At 43.2% G+C, this 14,465-nt stretch overlaps 1 pseudogene across 1 annotated transcript in view; it reads right to left on the bottom strand.

The window, feature by feature from the left end:
- Window positions 1-306: 306 nt before the first annotated feature.
- LOC144806539 (uncharacterized) overlaps window positions 307-14,465 on the bottom strand; it is a 48,138-nt pseudogene continuing 33,979 nt past the window's right edge. Inside the window, exons 2-3 of the transcript XR_013605826.1 lie at window positions 10,017-10,081; window positions 307-4,617 (exon numbers count right to left, since the gene is read on the bottom strand). The product of XR_013605826.1 is annotated as an uncharacterized LOC144806539 (transcript). The remainder of the gene's footprint in view (window positions 4,618-10,016; window positions 10,082-14,465) is intronic.

A 14,465-nucleotide genomic window follows, 5' to 3' on the forward strand; every position in this document is an offset into this window, starting at 1 on the left:
TATTGCTTTAACAGCACGGCACAAGTCAGGGGGGGGTAGCCACAGTTTAAGGGGTCCCCCCACTATTATCTAGAAACGGGACTCAGTTCCACCTAGATCCTTAGTCTGCAACTGGTAATTGTTACTTTGTGCCCCAGCACTGCAGACACAGGCCTCTGAGCGTTTGTTTGTGTGAGTGGCGCAAGAGAGGAACAGAGAACTTGACAAAATTAGCCCTTCTATTGCTTAATATATTGTAAATGTGAAACACTTTGGGGCTTAGGGGCTTGATAAAGAATAACGTCAGGAAACAAGCGCAAATTAAAAGCACACTTTATTTATTCACTGAAAACTGTTTAAAAATTTAATTTCCAAGTTCCACATATCTGTTTAAAAATATTTACACTTTCAGTCATTTCCGAGTTTAGTTACAAACTGATAGTGGGAAAAACACATGATGAATAAAAACTGAAACCAAAAACTTACTTTTACATTATTTTATGTTTCTTGTCTTTTGTTTTTAAAACAGGCCGTCAACCTTTCACGTGAACATTATTATAAGGGCCTGACATCACTTCTTGTGATGTCACTACATGTGACGTCACTGTGATTTGCATATGATAATGGGCTTCTTAACTATTTTCCTTACTTGTGCCCTGTTTATTGGCATGACATGGGTCTACAGGTGTTAAAAATAAACATAAATTCACAGGTGTTCAGCCTGTTTCTCTGGTGATGTCACACTTTGGTATATATTCGGCTGCTTCTTCTATTTTTATGTGAGTACAAATAACGTACCGTTCCCCCTCCTTCTAATTCGTTCTTTTTCTCCCCCTTTCTTGGTCTCTCTCGCTCTCTTTATCCCTCCCCCTCTCTATCTCCCTCACACTCCTGTTAGCTTTAGCTTCATGAATGTCACTGCCACTTCAGGCATTCATACGACAAATCCTTCAGAACATTTGAGGACAAGGGACAATCAAGTGTGGAAGATGAGTTGGTGTGAGTGCAACAGATTGTCCTGGCACATATATGCTTTTGATGTGGGATTTCGCTATTTCACCACATTCTTCAAACAGAGTCTACTGCTTACAATGGCTCAATTCTGGTAAAAACTAGAGTTTGCCAAGTCACAAAATGAATAGGGAGAGCCAAGTCGGAGAGGAGCCACTGGTCGCACTTAGTTATAAAGCGCGAGGCACGAGCTGATGCATCAACCGATAACAGTGTGTAAAAGATGCAGCAAACGTTACTTAAAAACAAGGTATATGGTCTTATATCTAAAAAGAGGTTATTTCTTGAACACCTGTGCTTCACTTTAGTTCATTAGATATACTGCAGTGGCATTTGTTAATAGTAATACATGCATTTTACCAATGAAGTTTCCATCTCCAGAGCCCTGACAACATGTCCACTCTGGGTGTGTTGGGTTTCTAGGTTTTATCACTAATCCGGCAAGTTAGCTGAAAATACCGCTGTTAGTCCCAGTATTGTTCAGTGTTGCTATTACTGGTAGTGTGGTCAGGTGCGATTGAATGTTTTTCTTTGTATCTCTTCTTCACCAAATAAAAATCAACAATGTTTCTTTTCTTTTAATCCACATTGTGCTTGTCTCCCACTGTGTATCCTGGTACATCATGTCGCTTTGCTATGTGTACGGAAGTGAACAATCACTGGAAACAAACACTTTTATAATTCTGCAAATACTGTTATCTGTTTTTCTTCTTTACTGCTATTTGGGTCTTCTATTATCTGGTATTTCAATGTCCTACATAATTTGAATGTTATCTTTTTCTGTAATTCATTCCTCTCACAATATCTACACTGTTCTGCTCTTGTCTATGTCCTCAGATGGGTCAATATTATTTTTGATGTTCTTAAGTTCATTCCAGAGTCCCTGCATCTCTAGGATTATTTCCATGTGAGTTAAATGAAGAAGTGTATTCACTGAGGGCTGTGTGGGATCGAAAATTGACAAAAGCACTTCTTACTTTCAGTGCCCTTCTATGTTTTCCCCCTGTGTGTTCGCTGATGACTTTGCAGCTCTGATATACGACTAAAGCTCTTTCCAATTTAATGGAACTTGAATGGTTTTTCTCCAGTGTGAGTTCGCTGATGATACCTTAATGCTGAAGAGCCGAGAAAACTACTGTCACATTCACTACAATGATAGGGTTTTTCCCCTGTGTGTGTTCGCTGATGTCTTTGAAGGTTTGATAACTCACTAAAGCACTTTGCACATTCACTGCACTTGAATTGTTTTTCCCCGTGTGTGTTCCTTGATGACTTTGAAGGTGTGATAACTGACTAAAGCACTTTGCACATTCACTGCACTTGAATGGCTTTTCTCCTGTGTGTGTTCGCTGATGTCTTTGAAGGTTTGATAACTCACTAAAGCACTTTGCACATTCACTGCACTTGAATGGTTTTTCTCCCGTGTGTGTTCGCTGATGACTTTGAAGGTGTGATAACTGACTAAAGCACTTTGCACATTCACAGCACTTTAATGGTTTTTCTCCTGTGTGTGTTCGCTGATGATACCTTAATGCTGAAGAGTCACGAAAGCTACTGTCACATTCACTACAAGGATAGGGTTTTTTCCCTGTGTGTGTTCGCTGATGACTTTGTAGCCTTGATAATCGACTAAAGCTCTTGCCACGTTGATTGCACTTGAATGGTTTTTCTCCTGTTTGAGTTCCCTGATGATACCTTAATGATGAAGAGTCACGAAAACTACTGTCACATTCACTACAATGATAGGGTTTTTCCCCCGTGTGTGTTCGCTGATGACTTTGTAGGTATGATAATCGACTAAAGCTCTTCACACATTCACCACATTTAAATGGCTTTTCCCCTGTGTGTGTTCGCTGATGTCTTTGAAGGCTTGCTAAATGACTAAAGCAATTTGCACATTTACTGCACTTGAACTGTTTTTCCCCCGTGTGTGTTCGCTGATGACTTTGAAGGTATGATAACTGACTAAAGCACTTTGCACATTCACTGCACTTGAATGGCTTTTCTCCTGTGTGTGTTCGCTGATGTCTTCGAAGGTATGAGAACTCACTAAAGCACTTTGCACATTCAGTGCACTTGAATGGTTTTTCCCCTGTGTGTGTTCGCTGATGATTTTGTAGCTCTGATAATCGACTAAAGCTCTTCACACATTCACTGCATTTAAATGGCTTTTCCCCCGTGTGTGTTCGCTGATGGCTTTGAAGGCTTGATAAGTGACTAAAGCACTTTGCACATTCAGTGCACTTGAATGATTTTTCCCCCGTGTGAGTTCGCTGATGACTTTGTAGCTCTGATAATAGACTAAAGCATTTAACACATTCACTGCAGTTGAATGGTTTTTCCCCTGTGTGTGTTCGATTATGTCCTTGAAGGCTTGATAAGTGACTAAAGCACTTTACACATTCAGTGCACTTGAATGGTTTTTCCCCTGTGTGTGTTCGATTATGTATTAGAAGGTGTGATAACTGACTAAAGCACTTTGCACATTCACTGCACTTGAATGGCTTTTCTCCTGTGTGTGTTCGCTGATGTCTTCGAAGGCTTGATAACTCACTAAAGCACTTTGCACATTCAGTGCACTTGAATGGTTTTTCCCCCGTGTGTGTTCGCTGATGATTTTGTAGCTTTGATACTTGTCTCAAGCTCTTCCCACATTCACTACAGTTGAATGGTTTTTCCCCCGTGTGTGTTCGCTGATGACTTTGAAGGCTTGACAATCGACTAAAGCTCTTTACACATTCACTGCACTTGAATATTTTTTGTCCTGTGTTCGTGTGCTGATGAAGCTTGAGTTGTGATGTCAAACTAAAGCTCTTGCTGCATGTGTGTGATTCTTCTTTCTTGGTTAGTGTCTCTGGGTCGGGTATATATTTGTCTACATCCCATGACTGTATTTCCTGATGGGACAACATGGCTGATAAAGCACTCGTGTTTTTCTCGCACACTTTATATGTGTGCAGTATTTCGCATGTTTGATTTCTGTTTTAACATTAAAATGCGATAGCCACCAAATATTTGCCACACTCCAAATACGTAGAAGGTGTCTTTTTAGGCGATTGTGCCTTTAGATTGAATTATGGCTATGCACGCTTGTGGTAAAGATGTATCTTCCTTTTGGCCGGGGCAAATTGGGACAGTCTGTTGTATTGTAGACATAAGAACTCCCCTTTCATTTACCTGTCAGTTGTCTGGATCCACTCTGTTGTGCTCTTCTCTGGTTACTGGTTTGTCCAGAAAGAGTTTACAATTCTCCTAGAGCACGGAGTGATGGCTTGTCATCATTTTATAAAACAGAGCACTGAAGGAATCACATCATACTGATCCGATGATCAAAGCTGGTGTTGGACACTTGTTTATACAGGAGGCGGTTTGTTATTGTTGTTGCCTTAATTTTCCTAAGGTAATTTCTTGGTCTTGTGGTGTGGAGGTGCTCAGCTCAGCCTCTTGCAATCACTGAACTGCCTTTGATGCTTCATCCGGGATCTGTCAGTTTGTGTGCAGGTTCCCCTGTCGCCGACTGCGCTGATGTTTTCCTGTATACTGTAGCTCATTATTTCTGCTATGATTGAAGATTTACAGCATTCGCCTCATTATTGATGGTCATTTCACACATTCAAGGCTTGTTTTCTGTTGGATGTAAAGATATTTAAAATTACTAAATTGAAACATAATGGAATGAGAATTCACAATGTTTAACTAGTTGTAAAAGACATTTCGGGGGAGATTTACCAAATCTCCACACAATGCAGCGCAGCCCTCCCCCCGCGAGGCTACGCTGCGTGGCGCGACAGGAAGGGAACAGGAGAGCACCACATTTTCAAAGATATGGCTCTCACCTTCCCTTTCCCTTGCGCCGGCACTGATTACAGCGGCCCTGCATCAAGCACACACCTTAGCACCAGAGCGCTAGGGTGTGTGTGTGTGTGAGTCCAGCATCGGTTTTGTATAGGAAGGACAACCTTCCTGTACAAAATATTATGTCTGACACGAGGGAAGGCTTTTCCCACTTTGTATGTGTGTTGCGCAGTGCAGCACGCATGCAAAGTCAGAAAAGGACGGAGAAATTAAATCATTTCTCCTTCCTTGTGTCTAGTTTAAAAGGGTGCAGTTTTCTCACGCTAAACCCAATCTACTGTATTTGGTAAAATTAAAAATACCTTCACCAAACTTAGTGTATTATTTATTCCTTCATACCGACTATTTATTCCTACTATTTCTGATACCCAGGTTTAGAAGGGTTATTTGGGTATATCCCTGTTGCTTTTGAACTGCTGTAGTGTAGTTCCTATATTCCCAATAGGTTCTGCGCATTGGAATAATATATCCTATCCTATAGATTAGACGTAGGACTGAGGTCGACTAGGTCTCTATTGAATATACTAAACTTAATAGTGAGTGCCAGCTAGCTCAGAGGTCACTAGAAATTTTATCGAATTCCCAAGAAGGGATTAGTTTCTGACAACCGCATAAACATGACAACTTTGTTTCCCAAGAAAAAGAAACATATCTCTAGAGTCATGGAAACAATAGATAGATATTTCACTCAGTCAATCGTGCATGCTTCGTTTCAACAGAGTTTGAAGAGAAATAGAGAGACAGGCATTTTCAATAAAAAGGTTTATTGAACAGTCTTCTTTCTCATACAAGAGAAGTAAACTGCTACAATCGTTAAGCAGACTGCAAAGTATAATGCGTACAGCGAGAATAGTATTATAAAATAATACTGTAAGAGCATTGTATGGTTTCTAAGCCATTTAAAAATACATACATAAATACAGAGACTAAAATACTCAACTGGTGCTTCTAAATTACGCCTACCCCGATGTACCTAGCCTAAGTCTATTACAAGGGAAGAAGTAAGTATTGTGTAGCATAGGTTGAGTTTTCTTTGCCAAGAATCTATCCAAGATTTCTCTAGGTTCTAATCAGCTCCACACCTTAGTTAAAATGAAGGAGGTCTGGTATCTCTGTCTCGGGACTCGATTTCCTAACACCCCGCAAGGGGAGCTTGGAAACACTGGAGCTGGATTCTCGGCAGGAGAAGAGACAGCTTCCTGATCAGTGCTGGGGGGTCGGCTTCCTTCAGCACTTGCTGTAGCGAGCTCCGTCGGGCAAGTAGATAGTCGAACTGCTCCAGACCACTGTGTCTTGCTAGAGCAAGTGGAGGTATATTTATACCTTGAAGGTGTCTAGGAATGCCATAGTTTGACATAAAGACGGGCATACTAACGTCAGAAAAGAACCCCTAGGGAATAGTTGTTCTTTGGAAAGTACATGAGTTCTTGGACAAATCAATATTCGAGCAAGGGGAAGTTCTCTAACTGCTTAAGCCGATTTTCCAAAAAATCGTTGTGACGTTTGGTACGGGTAGAAGTAGCCATGCCTGTATTTGGTCTGCATGGGCTATGTCTAAATAAGGACTTGATTTCTATGCCTATATAAGGGCAATGTGAATCGTACCTATATAAGGGCATAAATCGGGAAAATTCACTCGGAGCCTAAAACGCCACACAACACCCACTCCACTTTATTATGTATGACATTACTAAGTTCTAATCACATAAAACATATCTAAACATGATGTGTTAAAACCCACCCAAAATACATAAAATTGCATTGGCTGTACATGAAATAGAGCATTTGTGCTGTACGCATTTTAAAGCAATGTTTCATTCAAAGCATATATTTTTGACATTTGAAAATGCTATCCGAATGAATCATGAAAATACATTTATGAAATGGCTCTTCAATACAGAAAAGAAGTCGAGCAGATTATATGAACTGTTTGTATGAGGACAAGGTCAAATATTGTCTCTTGGAAGTCTATCAAAGAAATCTAGTTCTCTATGAATAGTTCTTCTTTAAGCAGATTACTTGGTGCCAAAAAATGAAAAAGTAAGAATTTGGAAAAACAAAAATTATTCACAGAAAAAATAGAGTCCCAAAGTTAGAACTTTGTTTTGAAAAATGAAGGTCGATTTCATAGTCTCTCAGAACACTGCGTGCCAAATCAAAAGTCAGTGTCAGGGCTTGGAGAAAACATCAAGTCTTCTAAGTCTGTAAAGAATTTGTCTACCATTGTAGGTGAAAGTTGTATTACCTCATTAAGCAGATTAACCGCACATAGATGTGAACCATCACCGTCAGCGTCGGTCGCTTTAGCAATGTTCGATGGTACCTGTGCGCCTGTTGTTCCTCGTACCTCACCTTTAGCATGTTGCGTCTGTGAGATCTGTCAGTTGTCTGGATCCACTCTGTTGTGGTGCTTAGGCTCCCTAGAAGGGCCGCTTCAAAAAGGGCCCTGTTTGCTCTTCACTGGCTTCCTGTCAGGAAGAGAATTGTGTTTAAGGCCCTCTGTACGTGCCACCGGATCATTCAAGGCATGGGGCCTAGGCACCTGCAGAACCTCATCACTATCTACAGGCCCGTCCGGTCCCTTAGATCCACTGGAACTGGCGTGCTGGTGATCCCTAAAGTCAAGAAGGCCCGAATGGGTGGCAGATCTTTCCGGCTCTGGCAGCTAGGAGCTGGAACGAACTCCCGCCTGAGCTTCAGTTGGAACCCTCTGAGACCAGGTTCAGAAGAGAGCTCAAAACACACCTGTTCCTTCACTAAAGAGCCTGGGCGCCTGAGTCTGGGTAGGGGGCTCTGGGATTCTCACTCACCACAGCGCGGGGACACGCCGGTGGGCGTAACCAGGCGCTTTACAAGCTTCCCTATTATTATTATTATTATTTGTACCACTAAGAAATACTTCTTTCCCCCACTCCAACATCTGTGTGTATAAGGTAAATCCTAGGATGTCTTGATGTATTCTTTACTCAACCTTTCATATAGTCCTGCTGGTATATGTTTTAAGCAATACTGAAAATGGAAAATCGTCATAGGCAGGGTGATTGTACCATGTATTATCCATTCTGTCGCTGGTTTCTCAGAAACAGTTAATAGCAATCTTTCCAGTTTTTCAATGGTCAGCACTGTATTTTCTGTGCCCCTCTGTGCCAGTGTGATTCGTTTATCTGTAAGGTCAAATTCAGAAAACAATGACGTGCTGTTGATTCGACGCCAAGGCACATAGCCTGAACAAAGGTTTTGCAACGTCCAGCCCAGTAGCATTATAGAACGCAATTGTGATTGACCATGTTGCAACATGACCAAGTCCTGTTCTATTATGTCTATGGCAGAGGATAGTATGCAGTCCAAAGAATATATACTGGAGGACAGAGTCATTAACACATTGTCAACTACAGAGAGAGATTTCTCTAAGATAATACGATCAATTTCTGGTATACGTTCTGCAGACTCTGCTTGCGTAATCTTCCATGCTTCATTATAAGCAGCATAGATACCGGCGTATATGAAACATTTATGACGCAGTTTAGTAGGTCCTTGTAAGAAGTCCCTTATATCAACGCCATCTTTAAGTAAAGATAAGTGTTGTTTCACTTCCTTTAGTGTAGATTTGTGTAGCCACTCAAGGCGCAGTTTCCCCACACTGTATGATGTTACTATCTCTGGATGTTGTCTCTGGATATATCTTGGATCTGGCCTAGTGAATGTGAGCCCTTGTGTCTTTTTCAGGAATCTATCTTGACAGTTGTTTGTGTCTGTGGGCCAGATAAACCATTTTCTTTCCAAGTAGGATCTGTTCGGTTTTGAAGAAAAATAGTTTGTACGTCGACCACCCCTTCTGTAGTGTTTTTACTATCAGGTGTCGGTGTAGGTATGAACGGATTGTTTAAATCTTTTATCTTGGCTAACCCAAGACAAGATGTTCCTGAAAAGGAAGTCATCTGCAAACAAATAGCCACACAATTCAATCAAAGTGTTATTAAGATACATCACATTCCAAAGGTTTTGATCACAGATCGTGGATCTCAAATTCTATCCTATTTTTGGAAGGCTTACACAAGGGGTTTGGGAATTGAGACACGTTATTCAACGAGTTTCCATTCATAAACATATGGTCAAACTGAAAGGGCCAATCAAGAGTTAGAAAAGTATCTCAGACTGTTTCTCTTGGATCAAGAGGGAGAGTGGCTTGATCGAGTTTGCACATAATAATGCTAAGAATGCCTCTACTGGTTTTCCCCTTTCTACTTGTATTATGGAAGGCATCCAAATACTGTGGCTTCCTCTCAAGAAGTGTCGGTGCCTGCAGCACAAAACTTTGTACAGCATCTTAGCAAGGTACACAAGTCTGCCACCAAGAACTTAATGAAAGCTAAGGAACGCTACAAGCAAAGTGCAGAAAAAAATGAAGACCAGAACCAGATTTAAGTAAAGGGGACAGGGTTTGGTTTAGCACAAAAACCTAAAGCTTAAAAGAAATAGAAAGTTTCAACCCCGATTTATAGATCCATTTCTTGAGGAGCAAGTAGTGAATCCAATGACTTTCAAACTAAAACTACCACCACAGCTACAAATACACCCAGGGTTTCATGTTTCTCCTCTTAAAAAGGTTTCACCCCATTTGAAAGAATTGAGAAACAGAGAACCTATTTGGAAGGACAAGAAGAATTTGAAGTTAAAACAATCCTAGTTTCAAAGTCCATTCAAGGGAAAATCTTCTATCTTGTAGACTGGGAGGGTTTTGGCCCAGAGGATAGGTCGTGGGTGGAACAATCAGATGTTCATGCTCCCCGATTAACTAAGATTTTTCACTCGTAAACTGCTCACAAACCTCAGCCCGGAGGCTAAACCTTGGGAGGGGTTACTGTCAGGGTGCAGGAAAAAGGAATCAAAGCTCTTCTTTGTCCCGCAGTTGCGGGTCTAGTCCTGTTGTCCTGGACACGGGCGGGAGATCTAGACAAGCTGGGAAGTGCGCCGGTTGATTTTAGAACCACGCACTCACCAACGAATTTTCTGTAGTCTAGCTAGATAGAAATAGTGCAGTTTTGTGCCAGGCTTTGGCGCAGGTTAGAGCGCTTTGGTGCGTCAGTTAGTTAGGTAATTTAGAACTAAAAAGAAATACCAATTTAAAGTAAATAGAAAAAATATATATAAAGAGAAGAATGAATACTTACCCATTGAATACTTCAGTTCCTGATTTCTTCGTTGCTTGGTTGACGGCAGAGCCTCCAGAAGGTTCCTAAGGGAGAAGTAACAAGAATTGAGAAGATAAGAAAGTAAGGCAAAGAGTGAATGAATGAATGAGTAAAAAAGAATAAATGAACTCACAGAGTTAAAGGGTGCTAAAATGTTATTTATAATGCAGGTTACCAAAGGATAAAATACTTATATTGTAGAATAGAAGAGGAGCAAAAGCCATGTGTACTCTGGGTAAGGAAATAGAGAGAGAGTATGAAAGTGGAGAAGGAATTGAAGGAAATTAGTAATGGTGTGCTTTTCTTTTACAGCGTTTTCCACTCATGCTTAAAGATAGAGAGGGAGTAAGAAAGGAATAAAACGGAGTATGGCAGAAAGGAAGAAGTAGAGTGGAAGAGCCAGAAGGTCAGGCAGCCTCTTCTCTGTCCCATTACCCTTTCCCCCAACTGGGTTCGCACGGCCACTAGTTAACTCTTCAGTTGATGGCTGTGGGAAAACCAGTGGTGGAATTTGGAAAATCTCATTGTTCTGCTCCTGGGAGTGTCTGCACTGTCAGTAAACACAACCCTTGACAACAGGCCTCACCTCCTCTGCACCCCCTGGACAGGCCTCACCTCCTCTGCAACCCCTTGGACAGGATTCATCTCCTCTGCACCCCCTTGGACAGGACTCTCCTCCTCTGCAACACCTTAAACAGGCTCACCTCCTCATGCTCAGCTCCTCTTCTCCCCAGGACAGGCCTCACCTCCTCTGCACACCTAGACTGGCCTCACCAACTCTGGACCCCCTGGACAGGCTAACCTCATCTGCACCCCCTGGATAGGCCTCACCTCCCCAGCTCCCGCTGAAGAGGCATCTTCCCTGCACCCCTCAGGACAGGCCTCACCTCCTCTGCACACCTAGACTGGCCTCACCAACTCTGGACCCCCTGGACAGGCTAACCTCATCTGCACCCCCTGGATAGGCCTCACCTCCCCAGCTCCCGCTGGAGAGGCATCTTCCCTGCACCCCTGGACAGGCCTCTCCTCCTCTGTACCCCAGGACAGGCCTACCTCCTGTGCACCCTGATGGAGCGAGCTGGAGTTACCCTCGTGAAGTCCTTACTTCATAATAGTAATCTTTATTAATTGTGTGAGGTGGTTTAACTAATCTACAATAGTATAATGTGCACACACAAATACACGTGGGAGTACTAATCTGCTTGAATGGCAAGATATAACTGACTAATCAATGTTGTTGTCATGTTGTGAGACTAATGCAAAACTTTCGAAATAATAAAAACTGCATGAATGTGCTTTTCTCTATGTAATTGTGGCATCGAGAAAAAGGATAAGTGAGTATAAAACGCGTACATTTCGCTTATTTGCTAGGTAACAATTAACAGGGAAACCTTAGTAAGGGGGGGAGGTAAACAGAAAGGCTAAATTTCTATAATTACGTTTATTTGTGTTAATTTCTATGATAGTTCCCGTTTTGGCCTGTGAGGCCTACACACAAAATGGCTGCAGTACCAAACTGCGAGTGAGAGCCGGAATGCGCATGTGCACTTTTAGCAGGATTGAATGCGAGCTGCCTGAGCCTGCAAGGGAGTCAGTTCAAGGACAGACTGCCATGGAAACCCTGTTGGCTGCCAAAAATCTTTTTGCTTCACCATTGTATAACGTGGGAATTGTCGGCTATATTGCGAGTTGCGGACATGACTGTGACGGACACTGACAAAGACAATAGCTTCTTTAAGATCTGCTGAAACTGCACAAGTTGAATTTTGTAACGATGAGGTGATGCTCATCCACCCTCGGAATTGTCCAATCAAATTTTGAGTTTTCGATGACAGATACTTTTATTTGGATAGAGTTAGAGAAAATAGTGCATAAAAACCCCTGATTTTACTTAAGAAAAAACCCTTTCTCGATTTCCTCCTGAGATGCTGTTGGACTGCTGATTGAATTCTAATGCATAAGGACTTTGTTATTTATTCTTAATTTTTGGACTTAGCATGATTTGAAATAGAGCTGTTTAGGCAAGGAAGGTTGTTAGGAAGATAGAGAATGAATTTTTGGGAACTATTTGTCTTTGCTAAATCATGTCCTTTGCTTTAATAATAAATGTCTATTTCTAATTTTTCTGAAATAAATGTTTTTGAACTAAATCTTTGCTTACATTTTGAATAAAGAAATAAAATTAAAGAATACATTGATAGACATGCTAATCTTATAGTAAAATAAAATTTGGTTAAATGGAGAATTAAGCTGGTCTTGTATTTTCCTACGCCTAATTTTTGACTAGCTGATCCATCACCAGGATGGTGGCGTCTCTAATTAATTGTCTCGTTAATAAAACCATGGTAAAATGCATTTAAACTGCAGTTGTAAATAGTATAAATATTTAGATTTGGTTTAGGCACTCCACTATGATACAGCCGCTCTCCTTTGAATCTCACTGATCCATGAAGTAGCGTGAATGTGTTTTATGAGTAGCTGGCAGTGTTATGGGCCCCACTGTAGGGAAAATTAATGATTTGGTACTTCAGAGAAAGGTGGGTAAGTTTTAGAAATCATTTCCGGAGGAGCGCTGCATCAATCCCCTAGACAGGCCTCACCTCCTCTGCCCCCAGGACAGGCCTTGCCTCCTCTGCTCCTCCTGGACAGGCCTCACCTCCACTGCTCAACCTGGACAGGCCTCACCTCCTCTACTCCCCCAGGACAGACCTCACCTCCTTTCCTCCCCCTGGACAGGCCTCACCTCCTCTGCCCCCAGGACAGGCCTCACCTCCTCTGCTCCTCCTGGACAGGCCTCACCTCCTCTGCTCCTCCTTGACAAGCCTAACCTCCACTGCTCAACCTGGACAGGACTCACCTCCTCTGCTCCCCCAGGACAGGCCTCACCTCCTCTCCTCCCCCTGGACAGGCCTCACCTCCTCTCCTCCCCCTGGACCGGACTCACCTCCTCTGCAACCCTGGACAGGCCACACCTCCTCTGCATCCATGAACAGGCCTCTCCTCCTCTGCACCCCTAGACAGGCCTCACCTCCTCCGTACCACTGGACTGAACTTTCCTCCTCTGCACCCCTGGACAGGCCTCACTGCCTCTGACCCCTGGACAGGCCTCACCTCCACTGCGCCCCTGGATAGGCCTATCCTCCTCTGCACCCCTGGACAGGGTTCACCTTCTCTGCACCCCCTGTGCAGGCCTCACCTCCTCTGTACCCATGGACTGGCATCACCTCCTCTGACCCTTGGACAGCCCTCACCTACTCTTCTCCCATGGACAGGCATCTCTTCCTCTGCAACCCCATGACACGCCTCACCTCCTCCGCTCCCCCTGGACAGTCCTCACTTCCTCTGCACCCCCTGGACAGGCCTCACCCCCTCTGCATCCCTGGACAGGCCAAACCTCCTCTGCATCCCTGGACATGCCTCTCGTCTTCTTCACCCCTGGACAGGCCTCACCTCCTCTGCCCACCTCACCTGTTACTACTGCCACAACGCACCTGCCTGGATACATCACAGCGGGTTAAACACCTCACCCGTTGCTATTGCCACAACGCACCTGCATGGATACATCACAGCGGGTTAAACACCTCACACGTTACTACTGTCACAACGCACCTGCATGGATACATCACTCCAGGTTAAACGCCTCACCCGTTACTACTGCCACAATGCACCTGCAATGGATACAACACAGCAGGTTAAACACCTCACCCGTTACTATTGCCACAACTCACCTGCATGGATACATCACAGCAGGTTAAACACCTCACCCGTTACTATTGCCACAACGCACCTGCCTGGATACATCAGAGAAGGCTAAACACCTCACCAGTTACTATTGCCACAACGCACCTTCATGGATACTTCACAGCTGATTTAACACCTCACCTGTTACTACTGACACAACGCAGCTGCATGGATACATCACAGCAGGCTAAACACCTCACCCGTTACTACAGCCACAATGCAGCTGCATGGATACATCACAGGGGGTTAAACACTTCACCCGTTACTACTGCCACAACGCAGCTGCCTGGGTTCATCACAGCGAGTTAAACACCTCACCCGTTACTACTGCCACAACGCACCTGCATGGATTCATCACAGCAGGTTAAACATCTCACCCGTTACTACTGCTACAACGCACATACATGGATACATCACAGCGGGTTAAACACCTCACCCGTTACTATTGCCACAACGCACTTGCCTGGATACATCACAGAGGGTTAAACACCTCACCAGTTACTTATGCCACAACGCAGCTGCATGGATATATCACAGCGGGTTAAACACCTCACCCGTTACTACTGCCACAACGCACCTGCATAGATACATCACAGCAGGCTAAACACCTCACTTGTTACTACTGCCACAACGCACCTGCATGGATACATCACAGCAGGCTAAACACCTCACCCGTTACTACTGCCA

The sequence above is a fragment of the Lissotriton helveticus genome, assembly GCF_964261635.1.
Source record: "Lissotriton helveticus chromosome 1_1 unlocalized genomic scaffold, aLisHel1.1 SUPER_1_unloc_81, whole genome shotgun sequence".
Classification (NCBI taxonomy): domain Eukaryota; kingdom Metazoa; phylum Chordata; class Amphibia; order Caudata; family Salamandridae; genus Lissotriton; species Lissotriton helveticus.